Source organism: Antechinus flavipes, chromosome 3, assembly GCF_016432865.1.
Source record: "Antechinus flavipes isolate AdamAnt ecotype Samford, QLD, Australia chromosome 3, AdamAnt_v2, whole genome shotgun sequence".
NCBI classification, from domain to species: domain Eukaryota; kingdom Metazoa; phylum Chordata; class Mammalia; order Dasyuromorphia; family Dasyuridae; genus Antechinus; species Antechinus flavipes.
This window is the reverse complement of record NC_067400.1, coordinates 284,649,738-284,669,066: the sequence shown is the minus strand read 5'-3', so window position 1 is coordinate 284,669,066 and position 19,329 is coordinate 284,649,738. Positions and strand designations below refer to the sequence as shown.

The window sequence follows — 19,329 nt, the reverse complement described above, 5'->3', positions numbered from 1 at the left end:
AAAATCAATTTTGTGGGTCCAGAACAATAAATGAATAGGAATATTAATTGCTTAAACAATCTAAATGAGAAAAAATGAAATGATTATTCTTAATATTCATTTTTGTGGATTTTCAGGTGACTGCTCCTAGGAAACCACTAGAGTATCTAAAGTAGAGATCTCCAAACTTTTTGATCTCACACTTCTACTGATAGGGCAGTTAGATGGTGGAGTGAATAGAGTACTGGCCCTGAATCTGAGGGATCTGAGTTCAAATTCAGCCTCAGATACTTAATTCTTTCTAGCTGTGTGTATTGGGCAAGTCATTTAACCACAATTTCCTTGCAAAAAAAATTTTAAAAATAAGATATTTTTGAACATACATCAAAACATAAAGCATGTTCCCCAAATTCTTAGTGCAGTTTTAAATTATAAAGTTTATATTGAAGTTTATTTTATATAACTAATATAAAGCCATATTTAAGCCTATGGATTACAGACTAACAGAAATGGAGGGGTAGAAGAAATCCAACTGTACCTGAATGAAATTTTTTCTATGATGTATTCTACAAGTGGTTATTCAGTCTCTGTTCAAAGACCTCTACTCTCTGATGTACCACTATAATTGTGACAACTCTCATTTTTGAGCACTTTATCCTGACCTCAAACCTAAATTTGTCCCTTTCTCTTTTATATCTTCTAGGGACAAACAGAAATAATTTAATTTAATTTCTTGTTCAAATATTTAAACATAGCAATTGGTTCCCTCTGAGTACCCCCTTTTCTAGATCTCCTTATTCCCAATTTCTTTCACCAAATCTACATTATACCATAAATCTATAAGCTAAGTACCAGGTACAAGTTGAGAAAATAGGGAAAAATAATTAATAGTCACATGTACTTTGTTTCAAAACTACTTATACCAGTTAGTTATTTCATTTGTTCCTCACAATAATTCTTATTTCTATATTAAAATACATAGGATATTAAAGTGCCCTAACAGTCATATAATATCAGTTTAATGGATGAAAATGTATAGATACACATGGATTTAACCAGTCTTCTCTTTTTAGAGATGAATATAATAAGGTTTAAGGAGATTAAGTGATTTGGTCAAGAGGCAGTTAGTTTGGAAGCTGAGATTTGCACCCAGGTATCCAAGGGAAGGTAGATGATATAGTGAATAGAGTGCTGGTCCTACAGTCTTGAAGACTCATCTTACCAAATTCAAATCTGACTTCAGATACTGACTATTGTCTAACCTTGGCCAAATCACCTAATCTTATTTGCCTCAGTTTCCTCAGCTGAAAAATGAACTGGAGAAGGAAATGGCAAGTCACTGCAGAATCTTTATCAAGAAAACCCCAATTGAGGTCATGAAGAGTTGGAAACGACTGAGGAGCAACAACAAATTCTTCCCAGTATACTTAGTATGGAATTTTTTTTCTTCTTTAGCACAAAAATCCATCCAGGCATTCACCCAGATGTTTTCTTCTCATAGCACTAGAATATAGATTAACAGAATGTTTCATTTAATTTAACAATAATTTTTCTTGAACTTGCTGAAAATATTGGCATGGGTAAACCTCACTATGCCAGAAAACAACAATTAGATGCAGTAGGTTGAACAGTTAATTTCGTGGAAACACAAAATTAGCCTGACCAGACATTAGGTACTTTACATGGGTAGGCATTGTGGTGTATTAGAAAGAACATCAACCTTGGATTCGGGAAACATAAGTATTTTAGAATTCTGGTTCTAACAAGGACAAACTGAATAACTTCTCCGAATCTCAGTTTCTTTGTCTTTAAAATGTATATGACAGTAACATCTACCTCCTAGGGCTGTTGTGAGGATCAGATGGGATAACTGATGTAAAGAGTTTTGAAAACTTTAACTCCATATATAAATGTCAGCAGTTAGAGAACAGAAAACCTAAGTTATTCAGTGAATTTGTTTTTAATTTTTACAGTTTTATGTTGATATTGCTTTAGTTTCAGCCATAGAAATGATAATGTAATGTCAAGACTGTTTTGGTTAAATTGGGTCTGTGTTTAATACAGTAGAAAGAAGAGGGCTTATTTACTAACTTCAATTCCTCTATTGGACAATTTCTGTTCCTCAGCTGTAAAAAAAAGAAAGGGTTCAGAATGATGATTTTATCCCTCTCAATACATGATTTTAAGAAATTAGAATTAGGATTTGATTATCTAATTAGAAACAGATTGGCATCTTAATATCCCTTTAAATCAATTAGATAATCAGCAGAAAATGGGACTACAATCACCTTTTCTTGGGCTATTCTTTCTTCTCTCCTCAACTGGGCTCCCAGATCAAGTAGAAAAGAGAAGAAAGCTATTATCTGCTTCTGTGACTGACTGAGTCATTTGTATGCAGAGGGGGATGCACCCAGTCTGTACTGGTTCCCAGTCACATGTTGACTCAGGCTATGTGACATTTAGAAGGTTAGGTTGACCCAGATTATCTACTAGGCCTCATTTGGCTTCAGAAAAACAACCTGGAAGCTTTCAGACCTCCTTAGTCTCTTCAGAATGAAATAGGTGGTGAGTGTTCAATTGTGCTTGCTGTAGATACATTTTCATCCCTGAGACAAACTTGAAACAGCAGAATTTTGATGAGTGCTGAGAGGCAGAAAAAATTCTGAGTTATTCTGCTTGCATTTGGAGATCCCTGTCTGGCTTTAAGAGGTATTGGTTTGAAACTTCCTCTCTTTCTAATAACCTTCTGTTCCTTATTTGTCTATTAGGAATTATCCCTCTCTCACCTACCTCATCTCTTCCACTGGTTGTTTTCCACCTTTAATCTTTATTCATGCAAATTAAATTACAAGACCAGGAATGACTATCTGTTAGGCTCTTTTAAAGTTGTATGGATGTAAAGACTTGCCAGAAAATACAGCATGTTTCTCCCAGATAAAATGTATTCCTCACCTCCCCAGGAGCAGAGTTATATACACTTCTTCAAGATCTGGGTCCCCGAAGCCACAGGTCTCCTTTTTATTCACTTTGATAGGCAACCAAAGCTCTTACTCTCAAGAACTAAAGATTGTTAAATAATCATCCTCTGCAAAAGTGACGATGATATATTTGTGTAATTGCGGATTAGAAACTTATTAGATTGCAAATAATCTGCTTTCTTGTCCATAATTTAGTTATTGAAAAAGCCTAAGCAATCAATGCATTCAGATCTAGGTCTTATTTAATGCAGTTGTCACAGATAATTATGAGGGCTTTCTAGTGTCAGAAGGAGGAAGGACTGGAGCTGAGAATTCTGTGGCCAGTGCTGTTCACAGTGACCATACTCTGAATTCTCAGAGCTAATTTCCCTGCCAACAATAGGCTCTGATTTTCTATTCTGAGCCAAAAGAGAACTAATTAATCCAGGGTGATTCAGTTTGCCCAGTGAAGATAACAGGAAAATCTGTGGTAGAAGCAAGATCTCTTATGAAATTAAGGCAGTAGGCATTTTGGTCTATCTGTGGCAAGGGATCCAATTAACGAGACACTGCAATTCCAGAGTTATCATGGTAGAGTTTATTTCCCCCCCTTTGCCATTAAAGGAAATATTTTGGGAAAACATTAAGAAAAATCAGTAAACAGACATAACCATAAACTATTTAAAAAACCAAAACGAATCTTTTAGTCTTTAGGGCAAAATTCCCCAACCAGTAGGTGATTGAATTATAGAGCACTTTGTCACACACAAGCACTTTGTGTTCTTTATTGAATCTGGCAACAATCTTGAAGAACAGATAGATAATGTGTCTCTGTTTTGTGGTATAGGGAATCAAGTTCTGGACTTGGAATCCAGAAGCCCCAAGTTATGAATGGAGTGTACCACTCAGAGTCAGTGAGCAAACTTCTGCCCTAGGTAAGAAATTCTGCCTCTTTGAGGCTGTTTTCTCACTGTAGAATGGGAATAATAATACTAGTTTTTTTTTTTTTTTTTAAATAACTTTTTATTGACACAACCCATGCCAGGGTAATTTTTTACAACATAATCCCTTGCACTCACTTCTGTTCCGATTTTTCCCTTCCCTCCTTCCACCCCCTCCCCCAGATGGCAAGCAGTCCTATACATGTTAAATAGGTTACAGTATATCCTAGATACAATATATGTGTGCAGAACCGAATAGTTCTTTTGTTGCACAGGGAGAATTGGATTCAGAAGGTATAAATAACCCGGGAAGAAAAACGAAAATGCAAGCAGTTTATATTCATTTCCCAGTGTTCTTTCTTTGGGTGTAGCTGCTTCTGTCCATCTTTGATCAATTGAAACTGAATTAGCTCTCTTTATCGAAGAGATCCACTTCCATCAGAATACATCCTCAAATAGCATCGATGTTGAGGTATATAATGATCTCCTGGTTCTGCTCATTTCACTTAGCAAATAATACTAGTAACAATCCATTACAAAGTTGTTCTTCGGGTCTGAAATGTTTGTAAAATACTTCAACAATGTCAGGATACTATACAAATCCCAGTTATCATTACTGTCATGACGTTCAAAGTTGGGAAGAATAGCATATGTACTTTCCCTCAAGAGCTAAGTGCCTGAAGTCACAGGTCATCTCCTACTTACTCACTGTGGTAGATAGTAAACATAGCTGTGAGACATAGATTGTTTTATGACAATAATAACAATTATGTAAGTAATGTAATGTTAATGTATTATAAAGTATTTTGCAAATCTTAAAGCACTACATAGATTGCTGTTTGTTGTTTGATCATTTCAGTTTTATCCTACCCTTTGTGACCCCATTTGGAGTTTTCTTAGTAGAATACTGAAGTGGTTCACTATTTCCTTTTTCAGATGAAGAAACTGAGGCAAAGAGAGTTAAATGATTTGCCCAGGTTCACACAGCTAATTAAGTATCTGAGGCCATTTTTAAACTTAGGTCTTCTTGCCTTCAGTCTAGTGCTCTATCTACTGAACCAACTATTATTATTATCTTCATTATTATCGTTGACTATCTTTGCTATAAAATTAGAGTCATTCTTGTTCTAGAAATTATATAAACTATTATTATTATCTTCATTATCATTACTATTAAAACATTGACCATCTCTATAAAATTAATTAGAGTCATTTTTGTTCTAGAAATTATAGAAACTAGGTGGCACAATGAATAGAACATTAAACCTAAAGTCAGGAAGACCTGAGTTCAAATGTGATCTCAGACACTTACTAAGTGTGTGACTTCAGGCAAGTCACTTAACCTCATTTGCCTCCATTTCCACATCTGAAAAATGAGCTGGAGAAGTAGCAAAACTACTCTAGTATCTTTGCAAAGGAAACCCCTAATGGGATCATAAAGAATTGTACACAACTGAAAATGACTGAACAACAACAACAAAAGTAAAGAAGGGCCTCAGTATTCATCTAACCTAAACCATGTCTGAACAGAAATCTCATATGTGACATCCCCAGTATCACCATCTTCCTAAAGCAACCTATTTCACTTTCCAGGAAGTTTTTCTTATACCAAACCAAAGTATACTTCTCAGCAACTTCAAACCCCTGTTCCAGTGAACTTTATTTTAACCTCATTTTTTTTTTTTGACTTCTCTGTGGCATTAATATTAGATCTGTCTCCTAAGTATCTCCTTTCTTCCTTGGCATTCACAATACTGAGCTCTAATATCTCCTGTTAGAATGCTGACAATCCTGCTAGGTTTCTATTTCTGGTTCCTCCTTCTATCATAATAGAAATAATAATAATAACAATAAGTAGCATTTATATAATGCATTAAAGTTTGCAAAACACTTTCCAAATTTTTCACTTTATGCTCAGTAACCCTGGGAGAAAGATGCTATTATTATCACTATTTTATAGATTAGGAAACTGACACAAACAGCATTTAAGTGAATTATCTGGGGTCACAGAGTAAATGTCTGAGACCAAATCTGAGTTCAGTTCTTCCTGAGTCCAAGTCCAGCACTTTACCCAATGTGCTACTTTTTATTGCCCCCTATCCTGTTAAATGTGGGTGTTCCTCAAAGGTCTGTCTTTGGTCTTTTTTCCAAACACTCTCTTTTCTGGTACTCTTAAACCTTTCCCATGGCTTCAATTATGGTCAATTATGCAGACAAATTACAAAACTATATTTCTATCTCTTTCTAAAATTTGAATATCTTGATTGAAACTGCCTATTAGATTATTGTACCTGCTTTATTACACTAGCACCTCAAATTCAATGTATCCCAAGCCAAATTCATCATTTTAAAAAATTGTCCCTAAATTCTCTGTTTTCATTGGATATACTACCACTTTCCCAGACACTTAAGTTCAAGCCTTGTCGTCCTCTGGCTTTTTCCTTTCTTTAATTTCACTTCTACCTATTAGCAACAAGCTGTGTCACATGAGCTCAACTAGGGTTTTGTTATTGTCATTTTTCAGTCATGACCCTAAACTAGAGTGGTTTGCCATTTTCTTCTTCAGTTCATTTTATACACGAATAAACTGAGGCTTAGAGGTTTAAGTGACTTTCCCAGGGTCACACAGCTAGTAAATGTCTAAGCCAGGATTTGAATGCAGGAAGAGAAATCCTTCTTAACTCCAGACCTGGTAGTCTATCCACTGCACCACCTACTTGCCTGTATCAGAAATTTGAATAAGAACTTCATATTTAGTAGGATGAAGTCAGCTTTTCAGTGTCTTCTAGTTCATCCTGGGCAAAAGATGAAAGAATGGGGAAGTAGAAAGCTCTGAGAAGCCTTTTAGCAGTCTCATCTTTCCCAGTTGTATCTATCATCTTGACTTATATAACTCTGGGAGGGTAGATGCCTGAGTGTCCCTAAAAAACTTGGGTAGTTCCTAGCTGAGTCTTGTACAGCTGGGAAGGCAGGACACAAAGTACATCCAAAAGTAAATCTATCCTAGTCCATTGCAGCTGCTTTGGGGACTTAGAGGTTTTCACAGAAAAGATACCACAGCTAATGGTGCTCAAAGGAATAATCTTTTATTATGTCTGAGTTTTAGATCGCACAAAAGAAATACATAAGCATGAAAATAAGATAACTTAGAGTGGGCAGGAATGATCAAGGTTAACCAAGGACAAATGTCTGGTTAAAAATCCCATTCTATACAATCCAGATTGTGACATGTAAAAGAGAATTAGACTGGATAATGATGAAGAAATGCAAAGAGAAAAAATTGTGAGCACCTTCATCGGAGCCCAGGGATACATAATAAAAGATAGCTAGAAAAGCACAGGGTCACTGCAGGAAAGTTGTGAGTTCAGGTTAACAAGTTAAAAGTAAGATAATAAAAATATGAAGATACCTCCAATCATTCCCATTCTAATTTTCAGTGTCTTCCCATTTCCTAGCTCCAGGAATTTTTCACTAGCATGAAATACTCTCCCTCCTCATCTCCACCCTCTCTCTGGATCCCCTGGCTTTCTTCAAAATCCTACTTTCTGCAGGAATCTTTTTTTTATTCCCCTTAATGCTAGTGCCTTTCCTCTTGATAAGTTCTCTTGATTCCTCTTGATGATTTCCAATTTATCCTGTGTATCTTATTTGGAAATGGCTATTTGCATGAATATTAGACAGAATTCCTTAAGATCTGGAACTATCTTTGGTCTTTCTTTGTATCCTAGCTTTTAGAGTAGTATATAACCACACAGTAGTAACAACATTTATTAATTCACTGATATGACTGAAAACTAGAAATAACACTGGAATGAATTAGACTTCGACATTATCACAATGAGCTCCAAATAGAAACATGACCTAGATATCAAAGGTCACATTATAAACAAATTTGAAGAACAGGGAAAGAAATGAGGAAGAGTTGCTAACCAAACAAGGGATTGACAGGATCAAAGGAGATAATATGTATAATTTTGACTACATAAAAGTGAAAAGATATTGCACAAACAAAAAAAATGCAGTTAAATTTAGAAGAAAAACAGTTACTTGGTAAGCATCTTTATAGAATATTTTTCTGTGATGTGATATCCAAAACATAAAAGATCTCATTCAAATAAATTTGAACAAGAATGATTTCTCCATAGATAAATTAACAAAGGATATGAATAGGCAATTCTCAAAAGAAGAAACACACAAAATAAACTTCTATGTGAAAAAAATGTTCTAATTTACTGAAAATGAAAATTGAAATAATTCTTAAGTTCCTCATATCCATCCAATTGGCTAAGATGATTAAAAACCAACATATTGTGGGAAGATAGACACACTGTTGATAAAGCCATGAATTTTTCCAGTCATTTTGAAAAACAATTTAAAACTACACCTGCATTATATATGTTATGGAATATTATTGTTCTATTAAAAATGGTCAGCAGGATGATTTCAGAAAGACCTGGAGAAACTTATATGAATTGATGCTGAGTAGAAGCAAGACAGCATTGTACACAGCAATAACAAGATTATGTGATGATCAACTTTGATGGACATGGCTCTTTTCAACATTGAGGTGATTCAGACCAATTTCAATAGACTTATGATAAAGAGAATCATCTATATCCAGAGAGAGGACTGTGGGGATTGGATGTAGATGACAACATAGTATTTTCACCTTTTTGTTGTTGTTTGCTTGATTTATTTTTCTTTCTCATTTTTGGGAAGATTTTTCTTGTGCAACATGATAAATGTGAAAATATGTATAGAAGAATTGCATGTACTTAACATATACTGGATGATTTGCTGTCTAGAGGAGGGGAGTGGAGGGAAGAGAGGAAGAAAAAATTGGAACACTAGGCTTTTAAGAGTGAATGTTAAAACTATCTTTGCATGTATTTTGAAAATAAAAAGCTGTTATTCTAAAAAAAACAAACAAACAAACAAAAAAACAACCTAACCCATACACCTAAAAAGTCATTAAACAAAACTGAACATTTGCCCCAAAAAGATCAAAGAAAAAGAGAAAATCATGTGTATAAAATATTTATGGCAATACTTTTTGGTAGAATCCTGGATATTAAGAAGATGCCCATCAATTAGGGAATGGCCAAAAAATTTATAGTATATGAATGTGATGGATTATTATGGTGCAAGAAAAAATGATGAAAGAGATTGACTTAGAGACTTTTGTGAACTAATGAGAACTGAAGTAATGAGAGGAATTATTTTCTACATAGTAAAAACCAATTATTAAATTAGAGTTAAGGCTTTTTCTCTCTATTTCTTCATTTGGGGACTAGCCCAGGTAATTCAGTCAGTCTCTAAAAGACATTTCCAATAGATGGCATTGCCCAAATCCTCTGGAAATGTGATCCTTGATCTTGGGCAGGACTCCACCCAACTAAGAGGATTGTTTAGAGGTCAAACAGAATATAATCAAGCTAAATTCCAGTTCCAAAATGTTAAGTTTATTCCTACCAACCACACATCCCATAAGAGCATTTAGAGTAATACAGCTCATGAAGGAGAAAATCCACGAAAATAAGCTGGGTAGAGATTGATTCTAAGGTATTTACTGTCTTCAGACGGTGTCTTTGGTTGTTAAGGGAAACTAATGATCATTAATTTATTAATTATTAGTTAGCCTTTTGAATAAATTGATTATTAATTAGTCAGAAACTGCACCAGAAATTTAATTTACATAATAAATAAAGACCTTGAGGAGACAGCTGGGTGGCACAGTGGATAGAGCATTAAATTGGAATAAGGAAGAACTGAGTTCAAATCTGATCCCAAGACAGTTGACACTTACTATGTGACTGAGAAAATCATTTAACCCTGAGTGTCTCACCAAAAAATAATAATAATAAAGAAGGAAGAAAAAGAAAAGAAAAATAACTTTGATGCTTAAAGAACTCTGATCAATACAAGAGCAATCATGACTCTAGAGGAATGATATGAAGTGTGCTGCCCACCTCAAAATAGAGGTTAATAACTCAGGGTACAGAATGAGACATTCATTTTTAGACTTAGTCAACAAATGGATATATTTTGCTTAACTAGATGCATTTATTTTTTACAAGGGATATATTTTTTAATTGGTGAGGTGATTTTGGTGGATAGAGTGAAATTAAAGACAGCATAAAAGGGGGAGAAAAGAAAGGAAAGAGTATAATTAAGAATTTTTTTAATTCAAGGAAGAGTGAGATAGATAACAGCTCCAGAGAAATCCAGAGAGACAGATTGGAAGCTAATGTGTTGATTATTAAATACTGTTTTTAGAAACAAACTTTATGTCATAGAGATTTTCAGTTTCACATATAATGCTCTTTTTCTGCTACTCTCCATATATGCAGGTGCCCATGTATGTTAATGTTTGTCAAGTTGAGAAAAGAAAACTTCAGAAGTCAGAAATCTGTGTTCAGATTTCAATTCTTCCATTCACTAGCTATGAGATCTTGGTCAAGTCACATCAATTCTTTGGTCCTCAATTTCTTCATTTGTAAAATGAGGACTTATATTAAAGAACATGGGGATCAAATGAGATAATGTATGTAAAGCACTTTATAAACATTAAAGAGATTTATAAATATGAACTACTAATATCATTTGAATAAATGGCAAATTTTTCTGACCATTCCTGAATATCACTTACTCAAGACTTTCATTTAGCTCAGTGTTAGTGCTAAATCAATATTAAGGAGTAATAACTTCAACAACAACTCGCATTTATATAACACCTATTTTGTGTTAGGCATGGTGCTAAGCACTTTACAAATACTATCTCATTTGAGTCTTACAATCCTGGGAGATAAGTACCATTATTATCCTCTTTTACAATTAAAAAAACTGAGGAAAGCAAAAATTAAGTGGCTTGCCAAGTACATATTGTCTAAGGCCATATTTGAATTCAGGTCTTTCTGGCTCCAGGTCCAGTGCTCTATTCCCTGTGGCACCAAATTAAACTTAGATAACCTAAAATTATCAATGAGATAAAGCATAGTAAGAATTTTGTAAATATTGAAGTAGTGTATAAATTCCTTTGCTGTTGTTATTGTAGTTGTTGCTCTCCTATCTACTACATATTACATGAAGCCACTTAGGTTCAATCTTCCTATTATCAACTATTCCACAATTTTCTTTCCCCTCTCAGAACTACACATCCAATGGGGGTCTTATTTTTTTCATGAAGAAAATAGTAATAACTGGGGATTATATTGCAGTTCCTTTATTTGACTCTTCAGATCTTCATCTGAAGCCCTTTTTGTCCTAAATCTCCAAAGACTAGAAATATTAATAATAATTTTTAAAGAATTTCAGTACTTGATATTGAACATTCTCTCTTTTGATGATATTGCTATTTTTTTCCTGGGCAAATCAAGTATTGGGATATCCCATCTTAACAGTGATAAAGGAATCCATTTGATATTGATGAACTTAAAGCCAAAAGTATTGCAGGCCTTGACATGGTAACTCATTTGAGGTATTTTTTCTTACTTTGAGAAAAAATTTTATCCAAAAATATTTTGGGGTTATAATCTGATTCTACCACTTTTTTTTAAATAATGGATATGCACATTGTTCTAGCTTTATTTTGATTTTTATTTAGTCTATTTACTTCACATAGGGTTGTTCAAAATTATAGTGCTAAGATCTTTTAGAGGAAGATAATTCAAAGATTTGAATAGTTATAAGAGAAAGAGTGGGGAATGTTGTATCCAAGTTTCCTTTTAAGGTCGTGACCCAGTTTCCCCATTGTCCTATTTAGTTATTCTGCCTCAGGTTACAACCTTTCCCTCTTAATGTTTGATGAGATGAAGGTCTACCTCAGTTGCTCTGCCCCAAAACCCTAGGCTATAATCATTCGCTCTTAAATGGTTGATGAGATAAAGGTTTCTTATCTTTAGGTTATAGACATTCCTTCTTAATGTTTGACAAAATAAAGGTTTATGCATTTTAGATGTCATTGGAATGTCAGTGACCTCCCACCATTGTGTCATCCTGGGGACACTCTCCACTGGGTTATTATCCCCACTCAAGTATCTCCCCCATTGTGTCGTTGTTCTTGTTGTCCCATAAAAGGCTTGCTCTCTGAGTAATTCGGGGCTCAAAGACTCTTTGAGATGATAGTCTCGTCCAGCCCTGGGACCAATCATGGATGGATCCACTGGTTCCAGTATCTCCATTTAATAAACTATTGAATTGGTCAAAAAAATAATAATAATGGATATGCATTTATTTAGACAGCATGATGACTAAATGCAGTGCAGAATCTGAGCAAGTTGAGTCATTTCCTTAGAGAGGAAAAACAATTTTCCATTCATGAGCAGAAGGAGCTTTCTTGCCTCTCAAGGTGCACAGGTGATTCATGAAGGAGGCAAACAGACATTATTGGTTCCCAAATTGCATATAACCACATCCTCTATCCATGAGAAGCAAGGAGGCGTTGTAAATTTCCTGTAAGGTAAAGAGCCTCCTTTCATCCATGCTAATTTCATACATTTGCAATATCAAGATAAAATCTCTAAGGAGATTTACCAATTACTAATTTAAATACTGTTTCTATATAAAGCTAAGTAGCAAAGTATTGTTATAACCCAGGCTGGCATTTAAGGGAATCACTTCTTATTGAACAAGCTGTATTTCCTTTAAATCCAAATGAAACAGATTCTCTTTATGTTTTAAAGACCTCCTATTTTTTTTTTTGTTTAATTTTGTAGGGAGGGAATTCAAAGCTAGGCGACTGCAAGAGATGGAGAAGAAAATCTTCCATGTCATCTTAGATCTAAAGATAGAAAGGCTATCCAAAGTCATGTAGTTCAAACTCATTACCTTCCAATTAAAATTTCTTCAAATGATTTGTACAAGATGATCTATATGTACCATTAGCCTCATTGAAAAAGACATGAGCAAAATGTATGTTTGCTTGTTTCAACTCTTTCAAGGTAGTAATTAAAATGAAAATATATGTGAGCATTTAATATCACAAACACCCATTAAGGGTTGGAATAAATGTATTTTTAAAAATAATATTAACATTAGCTAAATTGTGTTTTAAACTTTTCAAAATGTTTTATTGATTACCTTGTTGACAACTTTGTGAAATAAATGTTATTATTATGCCCATTCTATTGGGGAGAAAACTGAAGCAGAGAGAAGTTAAGTGACTTGCCTAGAGTCATAAATCTCTTAAATGTCTGAGGCAAAATTTTCTCTCATATCTTGCTATTCACTAAATCATCAAGTGATTGGGCCATCTCAATAAAACACTTGGAATATTAGGGACAATTTATAATAAATATTAAATTAGTCTTTGAGGTAGTGCTGTTGAGTTTTGAGCATCTCCTTTTTTCAGACTTTAATCTTTCCAGACTTTCCTCACTATTATACAACAATGTACCTTTTCATTCTGATCTTTATCATAATGCAAAGTTTAAATCTGGATCTCACTTTTTGTGAGAGAAGCTTATATGTATTATTTGAAAAACATCATAAGGTTCTTTGTTGAGCATGAAATCTGCTATTATGGTGCAACATAATTTTAAATGGGATATGAAGCAATATCCAATGTTATACTTTCCTTTGTAAAACCAGAAACATTCCTGATTTCTCTTTCATTTTATTTCATGTCACCTATACTTTTCAAAGACCTTCTTAGTAATTAGATAAATATTTGTAGGCAACAGAAATAAAAATGAGAGCAAACCCTAATGTTCCATGTTGCATAAATATTTTTCAGAGGCCATTTTGGAGTGAAATATGAGCTCAAGCTCACTCCTCTCTTAGGACTCAATGGATCTTCTCCCTTCATAGTTAAATAGATTTCAATCAAATAATGCACATAAATATTAGAAAGACAACTCACAAGACCTATTTGAGTTATCTTAATGACTAGTTAGTATTATGTTGCAAATCTGACTTGGCCACTTATGTTAACAGTTGGAAATTCTTTTAAATAACTTTAAACCAAAAATCCAGTTCCTACATTGAATTTGCATTGTAATTGAAAAATAAACTTAAGAATATAACTTTTCAATACAATTAAATAATATAATTCTGCCTAGGTTTCCTGATAATACTATAATAATTAAATAACATGACTAGAATAAAACATTCAAGGTGTTTAAAAAAAAGATGATGAGGTCTCTTTGTGAGAATATTTAATAGAAATAAAAACTGTTATAATTTTAATTCAGATTTATGGAATTGAAGATCAAATAATAACTGATATTACTTCACTAATCTTAAGCTATATAACAGAGTCCATAGGAAATTATTTTATATTTATATTAAGCTTAAAGTTTGATATCAAAAATACTAAGAATTGAATTGATATAAAAGAAAGTAGGGATTGTTTCAGTCTTTATACTATCTATATCCCTAGCACCTAACACAGTACCTCAAATATTATAGGTATTTGATAAATGCTTATTGATGGACTGCTCTATTGATGAATAGGATATTCAGTTTATAAAAGAATTATCTAGAAACACTTTATGTGCTAGAGACTGAACCTTCAAACCCCAACCCCTCACCCATTCCCCCTTCCATTCCATCCTTTCAGGATATTCAAATACTTGAGCCCCTTATCTGATTGTTACAAACATTCCCCCTTCCATTCCAGAAACCATGTCCTTGGAAACAAAGAGCTAATGTGATTAAATTCCTGAGACAAGATTATTTGTGTCCCAGGAAATTGGCCCTACCCGCCCAGGAACTAGATAACGAGTATGCCCCAGGATGTCAGCCACACCTATGGTCTGACATTCTTTACATTGCAACCCCCCACCCAGAAATCATATAAAACTAGACCCTCTTCATTCAATAAAGCAGAGACATTCACCAACCTAAACCTAGAGTTGCCTCTCTGTCTCTCCGATCCTGTTCCCAGGCACAATGTGCCTTCCCAGACTGTTGTCTTCCTGAGCCTTTGCTCCCCCTCGGCCCCGGTTCCCCTCGATGACCCACTGTTGATGTCCTGCTGGACAGGACATTTATGGATAATGTGTTATTCTTTCCAAGTTTGGAAAGCAGTCATTATAACAAATTTTAAAATGACCATTTACCTGAACTCTGTCAGTTAACTAGTCAGGCTTTGAGGAAGCCGCAAATAATCATTTACTAGATTATAAACTCCTTGAAATCAGAGACTACATAATAATTGTTCTTTGCCCGGAAAGTAGAAGGGGCTTATAGCTGCTAGTGGAAATCTCTTATTGATTTATTTTTTTATTTAGGATAATACAAGGAGTGACCAAAAATGTAGCAATTACTTAGTCTTACTCAATGTCTTAATTATAAGGGAAGATAATATTTCCTCTATATTTACTCTTTCCATCTTCATATTTATGGACTCCATGCTTTACTGTGTAATCTGAAACTCAAAGCCTATTTGCGTAATACTTTCCTCATTAGTGGAGATTGATTATTCAATACCTATCCCCATATGAAGGATAGAGTTGACAAGCTCTTAATAGAGAAAGAAAAGAGGCATATAGTTCCAGATTCTATTCAGACCCTCTGTCTGAAATTGTAGGGAAAGAAAGACCATGGGAATGAACCATATTTCAACCATGTTCCTGTTGCCAGATTAACTGCACCAGAGACCTTCCAAAGAGGTATTTCCCTTTGAATGAAATTTGGGACTCTTAGTTGATCTGAAATATATCATTATCAATGGGAGAGCTCATTCATTTTATATACTGTCTAATACATTCTTATCTGTATAACAATTGTTATTGGCTTAGTTAAATGGATTTATTTGCTTTTTGCTATATGTGATTTTGGGTTTTTTCATTGTGGTGGTGGTGTTTTTTTTGGTGGAACTGGCATTTGGTGGGAAGGGAGTCAAACCTTGGATTATATAGTTTGGTTGCACCACTTCCTTACTCAGCATTTGCTATTAAAAGCTCAGTTTCTTGCTAGAAATTATTTCCTCTAAACTTAAATACTTTGGGAAAGAGTGAGAGAATTTCGATAGTTTTAATTCTAGTCCAGCACCCCTTTTTTTTTCTTTTGAGGTGACTAGTGGCCAGCCTCTAATCCTGATCTCCTACTTCTCCTGGCAAGAATCAGTCTCCCTTTGAGAATAGTAGGTGGAAGAAGTTCTAGCGATATATATTCATACCTTACTGAAGCCAAATCTAGATAGATTCATGAGGACATATACATGGACATCAGACCATACCCTTTTACAGTTGGAAGCAGACTTTATAAAGAAGTGTATATTTTAATGTCCAAGTTATTTAATGACTACTAACCAACTGCTTCTTTTCTAGAATTTTCAGTAATAACAATATTTTACCTGAGCATATAAACCAGTAAATCTGTTGAATCTAACTGCAGTTTAATATTAGTTACCACTGAGTAATTGACTAATACCAACTGAGATTTGAACAGGCCTGGATCAATCAATAATTGTAATCAATCAGTGATCCTCATAAGGAGTTCCAATTTTACCACCTACAACAGAAAGACTGAAAGAATAGATTATAGTGGAAAGGTAAGTAGATTTGGAAACAGAAGAAATGAGTTGAAGTCCCGTTTCTGGACTTTATTAGCTACCTTAAACTTAGCTTCCTCATGATGGCCAGAGTTATCTTAGATGACCTATAAAGTTTCTTTCAGCTCTAGAACTTTGATCTTTAATAAATCATTATCCCATTGTCATTCTAAATATCTTTCTTTTTAGAAAGCTGTCAACTGAATATTCAGCTCCTCAGGCCAATGTTAACATTTTTTTTTTCCTGGTTCAAAATAAGCCAAATGGAGCCCACTTAGTTAATGCAAAAATGTAGTCCATTGTCTATTCCCTTAACCTTTCCATCCCATTATTTCACCTTGAAAGTATGTCAACATGACAGTATACCAGATTAATTGGGTCTTGATTCACATTCTACATTTACTTGACATTTATTTTAGGTCATAAAAAGTTTTATTGGTGCAGTTATACAGGTGGGAGAACTAATATTCATTTTATTCCTTTTAAATATTGGTAAAATAGCATGGGAATAAATATATGATTTCCAAAGAGAATGAATGTGATTCAGCATTTTATGTTTCCATTCATCAGATCACAACTTGTTTTAAAACAACCCCTTCCCTACCCCCAAACAGGTCTTGCTTGTGTGGTTTTCTCTGCAAGTGCCATAAGCATCTTTTAAATTAGGAATGGCAGCCAACAGAAAGAGAAGATATAAATGTATAAATAGAATGTTTCTTCTGGAGTCTCCAGTATTCAGGAAGCTCATAATCTTCATACAAATATATAAAATATTTTAGTGATCTACATTCATTGCAATCCATTCTTTTTCTCCTTAGGTCTTCAAGTCAAGCCCTGCAAAAGGAAAAACCAAAGGATCTCTTTTTAGTTTTCACAAGTTATTTTTGGGGAAAAGTACATAAATAAATCAGTGCAGAAACAAGTAAAACTTCAGCTCCAGCTTTTCTAGGACATAAAATCCCTTCAACTCCAATGATCAAAATGAACTCCAAGGAGAAGATTTGCACCATCAGTATCAATCCAGGTAACAATGGATTGCAGATAAATGGAATGAACTCAGGATTTTTTTAACCACATATAATAAGTAAATCTATAAAATGTAATTCCAATTGAATAATTAGGGGAGATGATCTTCACTTGTGTCTCAGACACTATTCTAAATTAAAATTCAGGAATAAGATATGAGGAGAGAAAGAGACAGACAGACACAGAGACAAAGACAGAGAAAGACCGAGAGACACAGGGCGAAGAAGAAGAGAGAGAGAAATAAGGAAGGAGAGGGAGAGAGGTAAGGAGGAAGGGAGAGAGAGAGAAAGAGAGAGAGGAAGAAGAAGGATGAGGAGGAGGAGAGAGAGCTAAGGAGGGAGGGAGGTAAAAAGAAAGAGGAGTGAGAGAAGAGGAGAAGAGAAGAGGAGAAGAGAAGAAAAGGAGGGAGGGAAAAAGATAAAAGGAGGAGGGAGAGGGGAGAGAGACAGGCACTAAGATAGGGTGTGCTTTAACCAGGATCATATGATCAGTATGAGTCAAAGGCAGATCTTGAACCTGGGTTATTCTAGCTGCAAGGCCAGCTTTCTATTCACTTTGCCATTGCTGCTTCTTAGGAATCCATATCAAAATATCAGAAAGGGTCCTTTTGCAACTTGATGACTGCTGATGAGTAGGATGACCTCCTTTGGTGTCCTCTCTAGGGAAAAAAAAACTTGTAAAGCCTAAATGCAGATCAAAGATACTTTTGTTTATTATTCTTTGGAGGGTTTTTGTTTGTGTTTTCTTTCACAGCATAATTTATATGGAAAAGTGTTTTGCATGACTACACATGTATAATCTATGTCAAATTGCTTGTCTTCTCGATGAAAGGGAGGGAGAGAGAGAATTTGGGACTCAATATTTGCAAAAAGAATTAAAATTGATTTTACATGTAATTGAGAAAAATAACATATTAAATTATTTTAAAAAGACTGTCATACTTTGCAAAAAGTTCATCTTGATTTCATTCTTCAGATATGATTACAGTTAAGAAGGTTATATAATATGCTCAATAGCTTCTTACTTTTTAATCGTTACTGGCTAAAGGTGATTGAAAATGAGAGAGACCATTAAGGTCCCAATTTATGATTCTGGAATGAACAGGTTCCTGTTGTTCAAGATGGAGGTTTATGCATGAACAGTCCCTGCCATAGCTGGACTCTACTGGCCTTGGGCAAGATATGAATCACTAAAAGCTCACTAAAAGTAAAAAAGTCCAAGGCTCTATCTACTGCTTGTAATATAGTAGCAATACCCCTGGATTTGGAGATAAGGGTTTAGGTCCTGGTTCTGCCATATGCCAGCTCTGTTACTTGCTCTCAAGATAGACACATGTTCCTTTTAGTATCAGTTTTTTCATAAAATGAAACACTGGAACAAGACCAAGAGGTGTTAACTATTTTGGCATCATGGACCCTTTTGGCAGACAAAGCCTATAGACTTGATAGAATAATGTTTTTAAAAACATAATACAGAAGATATACGATCACAAAGGAAACCAATTGTATTGGAATCTAGTTATCAATTTTTTCTACAATTCACAAACCCTGGGTTAAAAATCATGAATTAGAGAAACTTTAAGGTGTCTTTCATGTCTAAAATCCTATGATCCTACAAACCTATAAGGAGAATTTTCCTTAGACTATCTATCTCATAGAGAAACATGAGAATAAAATGATATTCTACGTGTAAAATATTACATAAATGAGAGTCCCCCTTGGGGTAATGGATAGACATCTGGCCACTGAGGCAGAGAGAACTCAGTCCAATTACTGCTTCTGACACTAGCTTTGTGATGCTGAACAATTCACTTAGCATCTCAACTCTTAGAAACTATATAAACATGCACATGTATGTATGTATACCCATATATATATATGTATATATGTATATAAGAGAAATTGCCTGTCTACATTGGGCTTTCCCCCCA

General features: G+C 34.4%; 1 long non-coding RNA gene across 3 annotated transcripts; it reads left to right on the top strand.

The window, feature by feature from the left end:
• Positions 1 to 2,460: 2,460 nt before the first annotated feature.
• Positions 2,461 to 18,337, top strand: LOC127553972 (uncharacterized). Of its 3 annotated transcripts, none has more exons than XR_007951859.1 (5): positions 2,461 to 2,544; positions 3,784 to 3,871; positions 12,592 to 12,787; positions 15,408 to 15,489; positions 17,192 to 18,337. It is a non-coding gene; the product is annotated as an uncharacterized LOC127553972 (long non-coding RNA). The 3 variants fall into 3 exon arrangements; XR_007951858.1 differs by lacking the exon at positions 2,461 to 2,544 and adding an exon at positions 2,551 to 2,688; XR_007951860.1 differs by lacking the exons at positions 2,461 to 2,544; positions 15,408 to 15,489 and adding an exon at positions 2,551 to 2,688.
• The last annotated feature ends 992 nt before the right edge of the window (positions 18,338 to 19,329 follow it).